We start from the raw sequence: 15,637 nt of genomic DNA, 5'->3' as shown, positions 1-15,637 counted from the left end.
AATTACATCCCTCCTGGAGGAACTTTCCCTTAGTCAGATAAGGAAACTTCAGAAAAAGCCACTCCCACAACTTAGAGAGGGAAAGAGGGGCAAGAGACTGGGGGTGGGAGAAGGTCAGACAGACCTTGGCTCTCCTTTAGTTCAAAGCTCTCAGCAGGCCAAAAGCACCATACTTTTTCTGATCCCCAATAGCCAAGAAAACAAAAGTAGCCTCAAGACATCTTAAAATATTCAAGAGACTAAACTAGTTGTTTGCTTATTTATGTTAATTTAATGCGTTCTTTTTATTAAAGCAGAAAGCATGCATAATCAAAGAAGAGGAAAATTCAGAATAAAGGTCTTATGAGGCTCAAACCAAAGTAACTCCCAAGGCTGAATCTGACCTCCTGGGTTTTCTTTTTATCGTCAACAGTTATAAGTGTTCCTGTACCAATCTTAAAGTGTCGTGTTTTAATCTCAGCAGCCTCTAACACAGATTCTGAAAGAAAATTAACTCTTCAGATGGGAGGTTTCCTGCCGTCTACACACCACAGTCCCTCTGGGCTTCATCCAAGATAGGTGAACTGTGCTCCACTGTGACGGCCTCACAGGCTCTCAAAGCACAATAGAAAGTGATTTTTTAACGTATTTGTACCATGCAAAGGTTCCTGTGGAGAGTTCCATTTCCTGGATATGAACTAGAAATTGCTGCAATTTTTCCAGTTCTTTTTAATTTGCAGCTAAATGAAATATGACAACAAGAGGAATAACAAGCAGGTAGATATCCAAGGCCAACACATAGGGTCATCACTTGTGTCAAGCATAAAACAAGGAAAACCTCTTTAAACAAACCAGGTCTTTCTGTAACAATTATCCATGGGAAAAATGAAAATGATCATAAATACATTTTAGAAACAGGAGTTTTTTTTAAAAAACACAATTTTCTTTTTTTTTTTTTTTTTTTTTTTTTTTGAGATGGAGTCTCTCTCTGTAACCCAGGCTGGAGTGCAGTGGCACAATCTCGGCTCACTGCAACCTCTGCCTCCCAGGTTCAAGCAATTCTTCTGCCTCAGCTTCCCATGTAGCTGGGATTACAGGCATGCACCACCACACCCGGCTAATTGTGTATTTTAGTAGACATGGGGTTTCACCATGTTGGCTAGGCTGGTCTCAAACTCCTGACCTCAGGTGATTTACCCACCTCAGCCTCCCAAAGTGCTAGAATTACAGGCATGAGCCACCATGCCCAGCCAAAAAACACAATTTTCATAAACAAAAACACCCAAGGCAAAAGACAAGGATAAAGAAATTGTACATACAAAAGTGAATTTCAACTCTTATTCTGCTGGGTTACATAAATACAAATACCAGGAAATAAAAGTACGATTTTTTTTTTTTTAATAGAGATGAAGTCTCACTATGTTGCCCAGGCTGGTCTTGAACTCCTGCGCTCAAGCAAATCTCCCAGATAGGCCTCCCAAAGTGCTAGGATTACAGGCATGAGCCGCTATGCCCAGACAAAAGTACGAAATCCTTATAACCTGTTATAAAATGTAATGATGATAACTCTACAATATAATGACAACCACGTCTAACATCTGTTAGGTTCTTACTATGTTCCAGCAATTGTGCTAAGTTCTTCATATCACAGGATACTTGTTTTGGCCTGCCCAGCACCCATTCCCCCTTTTGGTGACAGCACCCCCTTTGTCCTTCCCTATTTCAGGTGATCCTGGTGAGCTAATCCATGACAGTTTCCCCATTCCCAGGCTGATCCCAAACTAGACACAGAGAACTCCATTCTCCTAGGCACAGTGGTTAGTTCAGGGATGGCTGCTGAGAAATAAAAATAAAATCCTAAGCCACTGAACTGTATTAATGAACCCCTTCTTAGCCAAGGGGACCCCAGAGAGAAACCTTAAAACCTAAGCCACTCATGATGGGACGATGGCTCAGACACCCCTCATTAGACCTGCTACCTTGTTAACTGTCATTAGACTTTCTTTCCTAAGGGTTAAACAGAAACCAGCCCTTTCAAAAGACTTGCTGCATGGATTTCACTGGACTCCCTTCCTTTCTGCAGTTCCAACACAATTAACCCACATTCCTTCCTGATAAGAGGCCACCAATCGTGGACTGTTTCTGGCTGGACACGGGATGGCTCTGGGTCCTCCATTTCACCCTTCGACACAAAGAGCCTAATTTTAATGCATTTAAATGCTAACTCTCAGCTGGGCACAGTGGCTCATGCCTACAATTGCAGCACTTTGGGAAGCTGACGCAGGAGAAGTGCTTGAGCCTGGAAGTTCAAGACCAGCCAGAGTAACACAATGAGACCCCATCTCAAAAACTAAATTAAATATTAATTCTCCACCCAAAGTGTACATGGGACATATGTAACACATTTGCTTACTATGCATGCATGCATCCCCCACTTCGAGAATATTCACAGCTCCTCCTAGAATCTGTTGAATATGGACATTTAACCAACCCATTTGGCATAAATGCATTCCACCCTTCCCTCCCTCAAAGTGCTGGCTTTTGGTTTCTTCCAGAGGCTATGTTTCCCAGCCTGCAAGACAGCCAGCTGTAGGTTGCAACCCTTTATAATAAATAAAGTTCTCCTTTCCAAATTTACAGATCTTGTGATTTTTAAGTTGACAACCTGGGTCCTGCAAAGCCAAACAAGTTTCCTAAATAAGGATTTTGAGTTCAAGGTATACTTTTCATTAAAGATGTAAACCTGGGACTGTCTAGCCATCTGTTTCCCAGTCACTGGCAGGACACTGGTCTGAAAATGGAGCCAAAACACAAAAGGATGCTGAAAGGTGGAGAGAGAAACGCCATTTCAAATCCTGGAATCATCAGGGCCCTCTGAATTGCCTGTAACATGAGATAATAAATTTCCCTTTGTGCTTCAGCTGGTAAAAGTAGGATTCCACCTCTAGCAATCAAGAGTGATCTAGAATACTCACCCTTTGTATTATTGTCTCCTTTTATAGATGAGGAAACTAAGGATGTTAAAATGTACAAGTCTGTCTGCTTGTAGAGACTGCACTATGCTCTACTGCACTGCTAATATGATAACCTATTCTTCAGTGATTTCCACTAAAAAACAGTAATAGTAATAATAAACTATAGAAAAAAAAAACTGAAAAACATAGAACAGCAAAAAAGTGAAATACACTCTACTCACTGTCGTTACTCAAAGACAACCACTGTTAACAATTTGGTGTATTTCCTTCCAGGCTTTTTTCTGAAGCATTACTCTAGTATTACATCACATTAACAGTTGAGTATTCAGAGTACTTTTTAAAAATTCTATATTAAGTCATTCTTGTCTTGCTATAAAAAATACCTGAGACTGGGTAATTTATATGAAAAGAGGTTTAATTGGCTCACAGTTCTGCAGGATGTACAGAAGGCATGATGCCAGCATCTGATCTGGGGAGGCAAAGAAAGCTTTTACTCACAGCAGAAGGTAAAGCAGGAGTAGGCACTCCTATGGCAAAAGCAAGAGAAAGAGAGACAGTGGGGCCGGGAAGGTGTGACACACTTTTAAATGACCAGATCTCACGAGAACTCATTCACTATCACAAAGACTGCACAAAGTCATGAGGAATCCATCCCCATTTATAAAGAAATGAGGTTTAATTGGCTCATGGTTTTGCAGGCTGTACAGGAAGCATGAGGATGGCATCCGCTTGACTTCTTAGGAGGCCTCAGGAAACTTACAATCATGGCGGAAGGCAAAGGGAGAGCTGGCACCTCAAGTGACCAGGAGCAAGAGGAAGAGAGAGACTGGGGAGGTGCTACACACTTCTAAACAACCAGATCCCATGAGAACTCTATCATAAGAATGACACCTGGGGGGAGATCTGCCCCCATGACCCAATCACCTCCCATCAGGCCCCCCTTCCAACACTGAGAACTACAACATGACCTGAGAACTGGGTGGGGATACAGAGCCAAGCCATATCATGATTCAACATGAGATTTGGGTAGGGACAAATATCCAAACTATATCAAACTGGTACTTCGTATTTCTTACACGTATTAGGATTCCCATATCACTGTACTATGTGTCACAAAACATAAGTCCCACCTTTAAGGAAGTTACACTGAAGAAGACAGATTGAGGGCCATGTGTGCAGTCATTGAGGCTTGCTCAGAAGTACGAAAAAATTTAAAACATTCAGACCCAACTGAAAGGTGAGCACCGTGTACACAAGACCTCTTAGCAATACAAATGTTCACTTACCTACATTCCTGGAAAGAATCAAAAGTAAATTATAATAATCATAAAATTATTAGAAGTTTTTAAAAACATGGCTTTGAGAATTTCATTCATTCAATAAGCAGTTATAACTGAGAGCTATTATGTGCCTAGCACCGGTCCGCCTTGAGATACAAAATGAATAGCCCAAAACCCGCACCCTCCAGGGCCCCTCATTGTACCATGGGAGTCTGAGAACAAACAGGGACTGATAACACAGTAAGTACAAGAAGAATCCATATGCAAAATGCTTGAGTCTAACTGTCCCGGGGGCCAGGGTCTTCACAAAGACTCCTGAGCTGAGACTAAAGAATGGGTGAGGGGTTCTTCAAGCAGACAACAGAGGGAAGGACCCTGCAGGCCTAGAGAAAACATGTGCAAAAGGACCAGGGCAGGAGCAAGTGAGCACAGCAGGGAAATCATCCCCGTGGTTGGCATTTAGGTGGCAGGTAACGAAGCTAGAAGAATAGTCAGGGTCCAGAAAGTGACAAGCCTCTGAAGCCACGTGCAGGAGCAGGTGCTCACTGACCAATCAGATTTCTTTGGAAAAGGAGTGGAATTTCTAGAATGACATCGACGTGCCTGACTAGGTCCCTTCAATGGTGGGAGTATCTGCTAAGCTCAGGAATACATAAGAAGGAACAAGTCTGGGAGGGAAAATGGCAAGTTCAACTATGTCCTGGTCAACTTGAAATGCTTATGGCACATAGAAATCTGGGTGGGGAGATCCTGTAGGCAGAAGCCTATCCAGATTGGAATTCAGGAAAGAGTTTTAGGCTTAAGATATTTTAATAGAGGCCAAGGTAGGAGAATCGTTTGAGCCCAGGAGTTCAAGACCAGCCTGGGAAACATAGTGACACTCTGTCTCTACGAAAGAATAAAAAATAAAAAATTTAGCCAGTCATGGTGGTACATGGCTTGTAGTCCCAGCTAGTCAGGAGGCTGAAGTGAGAGCATTGCTTGGGCCCAGGAGTTTAAGGTTGCAGTGAGCTATGATCATACCACTGCACACCAGCCTGGGTGAAACAGCAAGACCCTGTATCAAAAAAAAAAAAAAAAGATAATGAACTGACTATTATCATCATCCAGATTAGGCACAACCACAGAAAATGCATAAAAGATTCTTAGCAAGTCAGGGTGTCTTGCCTAAATTTCCTACAGAAATTAGAGTTCTCGGGTGGGTATGGTGGCTGACTCACACCTGTAATCCTAGCACTTTGGGAGGCTACGGCGGGTGGATCACTTGAGGTCAGGAGTTCAAGACAAGCCTGGCCAACATGGTGAAACCCCATCTCTACAAAAATACAAAAATTAGCCAGACATGATGACAGGTGCCTGTAATCCCAGCTACCTGGGAAGCTGAGGCAGAAGAATCACTTGAACCCGGGAGGCGGAGGTTGCAGTGAGCCAAGATTGTGCCACTGCACTCCAGCCTAGGCAACAGTGCAAATCTCTGTCTCAAAAATAAATAAATAGATAAAATAAATAAAGAGTTATCTTCCTCTGACCCAAGGTATACTACGCCTAGTTTCCTCATACAGTGTTCCCCAAGGAAAAGAAAGTGCAGTGGCTGGGCACAGTGGCTTGCGCCTGTGATCCCACTACTTTGGGAGGCTGAGGCAGGCGGATCACCTGAGGTCAAGAGTTCAACACCAGCCTTGTCAACATGGTGAAACTAAAAATGCAAAACTTAGCCGGCTGTGGTGCCAGGCACCTGTAATCCCAGCTACTTGGAAGGCTGAGGCAGGAGAATCACTTGAACCCAGGAGGCAGAGGTTGCAATGAGCCGAGATCGCACCACTGCACTCCAGCCTGGGTAACAAAGCGAGACTCCGTCTCAAAAAAAAAAAAGAACGAAAAAAGTGCAGAGTTTGGGATCAGAGTACCTACCGACATAGAACACAAACTTAACTCACAGTTAACCTGACATTCAAATGGGCAGGGAACCTGTGCTCCCTTATTTTTGTCCATAACTAACCTTCCTTCACAAGCCCCCATATGCTGATTACATAGGAAAAAATAACTTTTTAAAAATTAGGCAGGAGGATTGCCTGAGGCTGGAGTTTGAGACCAGACTGGGCAACATAGCAAGACCACCATCTCTACAAAACCAAAATCAAATTAAATATCCAAATTGGTTTAAAGTAAGCAATCTCTTTAGAAAAGTTTCCATCCCGGCCAGGCGCGGTGGCTCAAGCCTGTAATCCTAGCACTTTGGGAGGCCGAGACGGGCGGATCACGAGGTCAGGAGATCGAGACCATCCTGGCTAACACGGTGAAATTCCGTCTCTACTAAAAAATACAAAAAAAACTAGCCAGGCGAGGTGGCAGGCGCCTGTAGTCCCAGCTACTCCGGAGGAGGCTGAGGCAGGAGAATGGCCTAAACCCGGGAGGCGGAGCTTACAGTGAGCTGAGATAAGGCCACTGCACTCCAGCCTGGGCAACAGAGCGAGACCCCATCTCAAAAAAAAAAGAAGTTTCCATCCCTGGCTCCCTGGCTGGGCGTGGTGGCTCAAGCCTGTAATCCCAGCACTCTGGGAGGCTGAGACGGGCGGATCACAAGGTCAGGAGATCGAGACCATCCTGGCTAACCCCATGAAACCCCGTCTCTACCAAAAAATACAAAAAACTAGCCGGGCAAGGTGGCGGGCACCTGTACTCCCAGCTACTCGGGAGGCTGAGGCAGGAGAATGGCGTAAACCCAGGAGGCGGAGCTTGCAGTGAGCTGAGATCCAGCCACTGCACACCAGCCTGGGCGACAGAGCAAGACTCTGTCTCAAGAAAAAAAAAAGAAAGAAAAAAAGAAAAGTTTCCATCTCACCCAGGCATGGCGGCTCACACCTGTAATCCCAGCACTTTGGGAGACCAAAGCAGTAGGATCACTTGAGGTCAGGAGTTCAAGACCAGGCTGGCCAACATGGCAAAATCCCGTCTCTACTAAAAATATAAAAATTAGCTGAGCATGGTGGCATGCTCCTGTAGTCCCAGCCACCCAAGAGGCTGAGGCAGGAGAATCACTTGAACCCAGGAGGCTGAGGTTGCAGTGAACCAAGATTACGACACTGCACTCCAGCCCACCAAAGCGAGACTCCATCTGAAAAAAAAAGTTTCAGTCAGGCATGGTGGCTCACGCCTGTAATCCCAGCAGTTTGGGAAGCCGAGGTGGGCAGATCACCTGAGGTCGGGAGTTCACGACCAGCCTGACCAACATGGAGATACCCCGTCTCTACTAAAAAAATACAAAATTAGCCAGGCATGGTGGGCGCATGCCTGTAATCCCAGCTTCTCAGGAGGCTGAAACAGGAGAATTGCTTGAACCTGGGAGGTGGAGGTTGCGGTGAGCTGAGATCGCACCATTGCACTCCAGCCCAGGCAACAACAGTGAAACTGTCTCAAAAAAAAAAAAGGAAAAAAAAGTTTCCATCTCTTAGTGGCATCCTCCTTTCCCTCTCTTTTGTCCCTAAGGAGTACAGAAACATGGGGTGAGAGGGATGGGGTTTACGTGACTCAGTGGCCATGAAGGAAAGGGGCCTGTCCCCACACTCGTCCTTGGTATGCCATGGCTGATGTCTGATGGTCTCTGATGCAATGTCTCTTATGGCCTGGTCGCTAGGGGCCTTGCTGGCCTCCCAAGTGTGTTCAGGGCTGGTGCACTCGAGACCCTTTCCTGGGGCTAGGCTGTTCCAGGGTGCTCTCAGGACAACCGGTCCCACCTCAGTGCCTCTGAGGTGTACCTGTGACTCCAGTTCGGGCCTATTCAGGCACCCTGTGCTATGGAATTCAACACAGAGCAGAAGCCTCCCCCACCATTACAGCCTCCTCCTGCTGCCACTTGTGGTCCTGTCCATGTCATAGCAGAACCAATGGTGGCTCAGGCAACCAAATCTGAAAGCCCCATTCCATAGCCTTCATTGCGCTATCAACTGTGCCACCATGACCAGCTAATTTTTGTATTTTTAATAGAGACAGGGTTTCACCATGTTGGCCAGGCTGGTCTCAAACTCCTGATGTCAGGTGATCCACCCGCCTTGGCCTCCCCGAGTGCTAGGATTACAGGCCTGAGCCCCCACGCCCAGCCACTCTCCACATTCTGGATCACACTCTGTTAGAGAAATAATATGAGCAGTGCTACTACTTGTGCCCAAATGTTTCACAGAGCTTTTACGAAACAACTCTTTACATAAAGCTTACCAACGTGGCTTTCTGGACTCAGATATAAAGGGCTGAACTGAGAGCCAACTCTGAGTGGTAGATTCATACTATCCCATGAATCATCATTTTCTTTCCAAAAACTAAGGGTGTGTTTCTGGGCCAAACCAGTGTATCTGACCCTTCTCTTAAGATGAGTGCCATTGCAGGTCTCTCAGCGATTCATACAATTAGAGATCTAGTGGGCCTACCTTAGTTTGCCAGACATTCCCAAGGATGTCTGAACCCAACAACACATACAGCCTAGGCTAAAGGTGGTATCTCTGCTATGTATTCTTTTTTCTTCAAAATCTCTTAAGATGATAAATAGAGGCTGCAAAGTTCAAGGTATTGCTGAAATGCTGGTAAGACCGTTATTCCTCGTTCTGGAATTAGCAAAAATAACAACTCTTTTAAGATGCTGTAGTCTGTGGAGGCTAACTCCCTAAACTGAAAGATAAAAATGATCAAAGGAGAGGAAAATGTATTATCCTTAGACTCCCATCAGGTTCCCTCAAAGTTAAGTCCAAAATTCAATGAACAAAAGAAAATGGATTTCTTACACCTCCCTTCGGCATTCCTCTAAATAAATTCAGCCCCCATTAGTGGCTACAATATCAGGGATGATTTTATAAGTCAGTTCTATTTTTAAAAGGGGAGTGGCAATGTGGAAAATGCCTTCTTTATGATTTCCAGTGGTCTTCTTTATACTCTATGCATTTAGTCAAAATGATGTTTCTGTCAGACTCCAATTCTTTTTTTTTTTTTTTTTTTTTTTGAGACAGAGTCTTGCTCTGTCACCCAGGCTAGAGTGCAGTGGCACCATCTTGGCTCACTGCAAGCTCCACCTCCCAGGTTCACGCCATTCTCCTGCCTCAGCCTCCTCAGCAGCTGGGACTACGGGCACCCACCACCACGCCCAGCTAATTTTTTTGTATTTTTAGTAGAGACGGGGTTTCACCGTGTTAGCCAGGATGGTCTCCATCTCCTGACCTTTTGATCCACCCACCTCAGCCTCTCAAAGTGCTGGGATTACAGGTGTGAGCCACTGTGCCCGTCGGGACTCCAATTCTTAAATCTTATTTGACACATAAGAAAAATCAAAACCAATCTTTGATCATCTGATAGCCATTAAATCCTTAATTACAAATTAGAAGGGAATCTTCTTCACAGGCTTCCCATAATAGACATGTCTACCCTGTGTCGAATGGCATCATGTAAGAGATGAAATAACCTCTACTTTGAATCAGACACTAAACACCAGCAAGCAGGCTTTATTTAACACATGACACCATACGAGCTGACTTAAATATTCTTAACCTAAAAGTTTTGTTATCTTAGAATGTAGGAGCAGTCATCTGATAGTCAAATCAAAAATATTAAAAGAAAGAAAACCCAAAGCAACGTTCCCAAAAGTAAAAAGAGTACATGAAATGAAAGGGATTGATAGGACTCAGAAAGAATATCAAAAGCTCCCTGATTACGAGGCGGAGCTTGCAGTGAGCCGAGATCGCACCAGTGCACTCCACTCTGGGCGACAGAGCAAGACTCCATCTCTAAAAAAAAGTTCCCTGATTACATTGGAAGAAGGGTAAGACTCAGAGCAAAAGTCTCCTGGTCATTCGTCAAATATGCAGAGCTGAGGGCTCCTGAGCAATTGTGGGACTCAACCACAAAATGTGTAACTAATTACACCTATAATTAGTTATGAGCTTGGGGGATAAAAATTAAAAACGAGACGTGTTATCGAGTAACCCCAAAACAAAGACTACTACTACACTCTGAAAGCAGGTTCTTCAAAACTTTCAAACAAACATTTCATCTAGAAGAACACACACCAAACTGTTAGAAGTGATTATATGTGGGCAGTGGGATTATGGGAGATTTTTGCTTTATATGCTTTACATTTCTGTACTGCTTGAAGTTCTAACAATGAGTGTGCATTACTCTTAGGAACAGAAAGCATACTTTTAGATATTTTTGGTAAGTATATTAACATTTTCAAAAATTAAAAAAAATTATGAGCCAGCAAGAGTTTTCATTTTTATTTATTTAAGAGACAGTCTCACTCAGGCTGGAGTGCAGTGGCACAATCACAGCTCACTATAACATCATACTCCTGGGCTCAAGCAATCCTCCCACCTCAGCCTCCCAAGTAGTAGCTGGGACTATAGGTCTATAGGTGAATGCCACCATGCTCGGCTTTTTTTTTTTTTTTTTTTTTTTTTTTTTTTGAGACAGAGTCTCGCTCTGTCGCCCAGGCTGGAGTGCAGTGGCCGGATCTCAGCTCACTGCAAGCTCCGCCTCCCGGGTTTACGCCATTCTCCTGCCTCAGCCTCCCAAGTAGCTGGGACTACAGGCGCCCGCCACCTCGCCTGGCTAGTTTTTTGTATTTTTAGTAGAGACGGGGTTTCACCATGTTAGCCAGGATGGTCTCGATCTCCTGACCTTGTGATCCGCCCGTCTCGGCCTCCCAAAGTGCTGGGATTACAGGCTTGAGCCACCGCGCCCGGCCTTTTTTTTTTTTTGAGAGACAAAGTCTGGGTATGTTGCCCAGGCTGGTCTCAAATTCCTGGTGTTAAGCAATCCTCCCACCTTGGCCTTGAGCCATGCCACCCAGCCAGGGAACTTTGAAGTAATTTTTTATTCATCCATTCCTTCATATTTCACAGGCAATCAATCACCCATTTTCTGTCCATTCTTCTCTGAAATGCATCTCCCTGTTTCTTTTTCTGTTCCCTCTGCCACTCCGGGTATTTGTCACCTCATACAGAATTATTTAAAATCATCCTAACAGGGCTTCCCTGATTCCTAGTTCTCTTAAAAAAAAAAAAAAAAATTTTTTTTTCCTTTCTTTTTTCAGAGACAAGGTCTAACTATGTTGCTCAGGTTGGTCTTGAACTCCTCATTTCAACCTCTCAAGTAGCTAGGACTACAGGTGCCCCCACCACGTCCAGCATTAGCTCTCTTCCTGTTAATCTACTTCACATACTACTACCAGATTAACCTTCTAAAAATGTCACTTCTTTCATATCACTTTCTAACTTACAGTAAAAATCGTGTGCCCTTTATAACCCGGTCCTACCCAACCAACGTAAACTTATTTCTCACTACTCTCTTAAATACGTCTCTGCTCAGTGCAGCCCAGTCATCTCCCATCCCTGGCTCCCCTCACCTGAGTCAGGCACTATTATCATCCCTCTTTTACACAGAGGAAATTGAGGCGTAGAGAGATTAAGTGACCCATTTAAAATATCCTAGCCAGTGAATAGGAAAGGCAAAATTCAAATATAGATCTGACTCACAGCCCATGCTCTTCTCTATTACCTTCACAGTAGGAGATGAAAGGGAGAAAGCTTACAGGGAAGGGTGCCAGAGGCATCAAGAATTTATTCTCTACCACGCTCCAGTTTCTCCACACTCTCAAACTCAGTCCTGCTGGGATGCTTCCAAAATGCTGCCTAGCTTTAGGAACTTCTTCAGACTCTAATCATATCACTTGAGCTGAGCGATACTCCGTGACAGCCCTAAATAACCCTCAAATGAAAGAGTAAATGCAGCAAATGACACTGAGAAAGTAAGTGACGGAGCTAACATTTAGGGAGCAGCTACATAACCAAGCACTGAGTGACAGATAATTGATTTACCAAGAACCTTATGTTCACAAAGAATTCACAAATTGCCTAGTTTTCTGTTATCTGTTGCCGCACAACAAACCACCCAAAACTTAATGACTTAAAACAGCAACGATGACTTATTATTTCACAGAATTTTATAACCTGGGCTGGGCTCAGCTGGGCAGTTCTTCTGTTCCACATGCTATCTACTACAGCTGGAATATCCACAATGGTTTTTTCACTCTCATTTCTTGGGACCCCATCTGGAATGGCTGGAATAACTGGGGAATGGCCAAGCATTCATCTTCTATTCCATATGGTCTCCTCTGCAAAGTAGCCAGATTTCTCTACATGACTCAGGGTTCCAAGAGCAGGCATTCCAAGAGAACAAGCTGCAACATGAGTATTACTCAAGTCTCTGTTTGTATTACACTTGCTAATATCTCATGTGCCAGAGCAAGTCACATGCCCAAGCTCATAGTCAATTTTGGAGACAACACCAGGGCATGAACGCCGAGATGCATGATTCACTGGGGCCTGCCACATTTGATCAAGGCAAGCAGGTGTGACAGGCTGAGCACACTTTCTGATACCATATGGGATATTATACGGGATTTGTATTTATTATTTGCTTATAGTCTATCTCTCCTAACAAGACTGTAAGTTCAAAGAGGGCAAGAGCTTTGTTTTATTCCTATATAAACAGTATTTAGAACGGTGGCACAGAGTTAGTGGCCAACAAATTGTTAAATGAGTATTGAGAAAAACATCAGAGATACTGGTTATAGAAGACTGCCAAAGTCTACAGTGCAAAAGAGTCATTATCTCAGTGGAAAAATTAAAGATTCTAGAAACATCATTGGCACAGCTTTTGCCCTTTCCAGGCCTACAGAGGCTGATGGAGAATGATGTTGTAGCTGGGCCTCTGAGTAGATGAAGGCGTCTGTTATGAAGAAATCAAATCCATTCTATGCAGCTATTAATGATGATGTAGACCTAGATTTGCTATAAGGAAGTATATTAATGACACATTATTAGCTCAAAAGGGCAAATTTCAGAACTTTATATACAGTTAAATTCCATTTGCTCTTTTTTTTTTTTTTTGAGACAAAGTCTCGCTCTGTCACCCAGGCTGGAGTGCAGTGGCAGGATCTTGGCTCACTGCAACCTCCAAGTCCCAGGTTCAAGCGATTCTCCTGCCTCAGCCTCCCGAGTAGCTGGGATTACAGGCGCCCACCTTCATGCATGGCTAAATTTTTTTGTATTTTTAGTAGAGACAGGATTTCACCATGTTGGCGAAGCTGGTCTTGAACTCCTGACCTTGTGATTCACCCACCTTCGCCTCCCAAAGGACTGGGATTACAGGTGTGAGCCACGGAGCCCGGTCTATTTGCATATTTTGAAAGCTCTGCATATAGATGCCAAAAGGTACATCTTTAAAAAATTTTCTGAAAGATTCGCCAAAAACTAGTAACCAGTGCCTACCTTTAAGGAGAGGATAAGAAAAAAACCTAGGGTTCAGGTAAGTAACGTGAGGGAGACTTGAAGCTCAGTAATAGGTTCATGGGCTTTATTATACTATTCTCCCTACTCTTACACAGGCTAGGGATTTTCCATTAAAAAGGGTGTTTTAAAAATATGTCTGGGCCTGGGCACCATGGCTCACGCCTATAATCCTAACACTTTGGGAGGCCAAAGCAGGATCATTTGAGACAGGAGTTCAAGGCTTCAGTGAGCTAATGATTGCGCCACTGCACTCCAACCTTGGTGACAGAGACCCTATCTCTTGAAAAAAATAATAAATTAAAAATGTTAAAATAAGGCTGGACATGGTGGCTCATGCCTGTACTCCCAGGACTTTGGGAGGCCAAGGTGGGTGAACCACCTGAGGTCAGGAGTTCGAGACCAGCCTGGCCAACATGATGAAACCCTGTCTCTACTAAAAATACAAAAATTAGCCAGGCGTGGTGGCGGGCACCTGTAATCCTAGCTACTTGGGAGGCTGAGGTGGGAGAATCGCTTGAACCCAGGAGGTGTAGGTTGCAGTGAGCCAAGATCTGGGCAACAAGAGTGAAACTCAGTCTCAATCAATCAATCAATCAAAAAAATAAGTCTGGCTGCAGAGTGGAGGATGGAGATGGGAGAAGGTCAAAACTGGAAGGCAAAAAGACAAACTAGGAAGCTAATGCTGAAGTTCCTTAAGAAATATAACACTTTAGGATGGGCACGGTGGTTCACGCCTATAATCCCAGCACTTTGGGAAGGCAAGGCAGGCAGATCACGAAATCGAGACCATCCTGGCCAACATGGTAAAACCCCGTCTCTACTAAAAATACAAAAAAATTAGCTGGGCATGGTAGCATGCGCCTACAGTCCCAGCTGCTTGGGAGGCTGGGGCAGGAGAATCACTTGAACCTGGAAGGCAGAGGTTGCAGGGAGCTGAGATTGCGCCACTGCACTCCAGCCTGGCGACAGAGTGGGACTTCATCTCAAAAAAAAAAAAAAAAAAAAATAGCACTTTGGGCCAGGGTTAATCTTAGTTTTCTGTATGTGGTAAGATTTCAGGTGATTGTAATTTATTTCAATTAATTTATTTGTGACAAGGTCCTGCTGTTCAGAAGGGTCATGAACTCCTGGGCTCAAGTGATCCTCCAACCTCAGCCTTCCAAGTATCTGGGATAAAAGGAACAGGCCACCATGCCCAGCTCTATATTCATTTTTATTTATCTGAACAGTGTCATTTTTCCACAATGATCATGTGTAACTAGAATAATTTTTTAAGTTCATAGTCAATTCCACACTGCTTCAGTGAGTCAGGATTGGAGACACCCAATAAGCTTCGAAACAGCTTACTTAGTCTGTACAACTGCAAAGTGAACTCAGTGTGAAATAAAACACATCACTTTCTAAAGTTTGAAATTTAGTATCTTAATAAAATTAACGCAATTATTTTGCCGAAGACTGCTGCAAGCAGGCGCACCACCCAATTAGGAACTGGGGTCACAGAAACCTGGCTTGATCCTGACCAGCAATGTGATCTTGGAACGATCCTTCCCAATGTCTGAGCCTTACTGTCATCTTCCATTTCATTACCATAACTATTTATTTATATAGTAATTACTGAGTGTCTCCTATGTGCCAGGCACTTTTCAAGACACTGAAAATATAAAAGTAAACTAGGGGCCAGGTGCAGTGGCTCACACCTGTAATCCCAGCACTTTGGGAAGCCAAGGCCGGCAGATCACTTGAGTTCAGGAGTTCCAGACCAGCCTTGCCAACATGGTGAAACTCCATCTCTAATAAAAATAGAAAAATTAGCAGGGCATGGTGGCGCCTCACCTGTAGTCCCAGCTACTCGGGAGGCTGAGGCATGAGAATCGCCTGAACCTGGGAGGTGAAGGTTGCAGTAAGCCAAGATTGTGCCACACTGCATTCCAGGCTGGGTGACAGAGCGAGACTCTGTCTCATTTACCAAAAAAAAAAAAAAAAGTAAACAGGAGTTTACGAACTAAGTAAGAGCTTGCATTCTAATGAGAGACAAAGACAATGAACAGAATAAGTAAATTCTACAAACCAT

General features: G+C 44.0%; 2 long non-coding RNA genes across 3 annotated transcripts in view; both read right to left on the bottom strand.

The window, feature by feature from the left end:
* Window positions 1-15,637, bottom strand: part of LOC106995077 (uncharacterized) — a 139,586-nt gene that overhangs the window by 121,950 nt on the left and 1,999 nt on the right. The window lies entirely within an intron of this gene.
* LOC144337711 (uncharacterized) lies at window positions 11,550-15,554 on the bottom strand. The gene is made up of 2 exons (XR_013411144.1): window positions 15,487-15,554; window positions 11,550-13,221 (listed from the first exon to the last, which is right to left on the bottom strand). It is a non-coding gene; the product is annotated as an uncharacterized LOC144337711 (long non-coding RNA).

This window comes from Macaca mulatta, chromosome 20 (genome assembly GCF_049350105.2).
Source record: "Macaca mulatta isolate MMU2019108-1 chromosome 20, T2T-MMU8v2.0, whole genome shotgun sequence".
NCBI classification, from domain to species: Eukaryota; Metazoa; Chordata; class Mammalia; order Primates; family Cercopithecidae; genus Macaca; species Macaca mulatta.
This window is presented reverse-complemented; position numbering and strand designations above follow the sequence as displayed.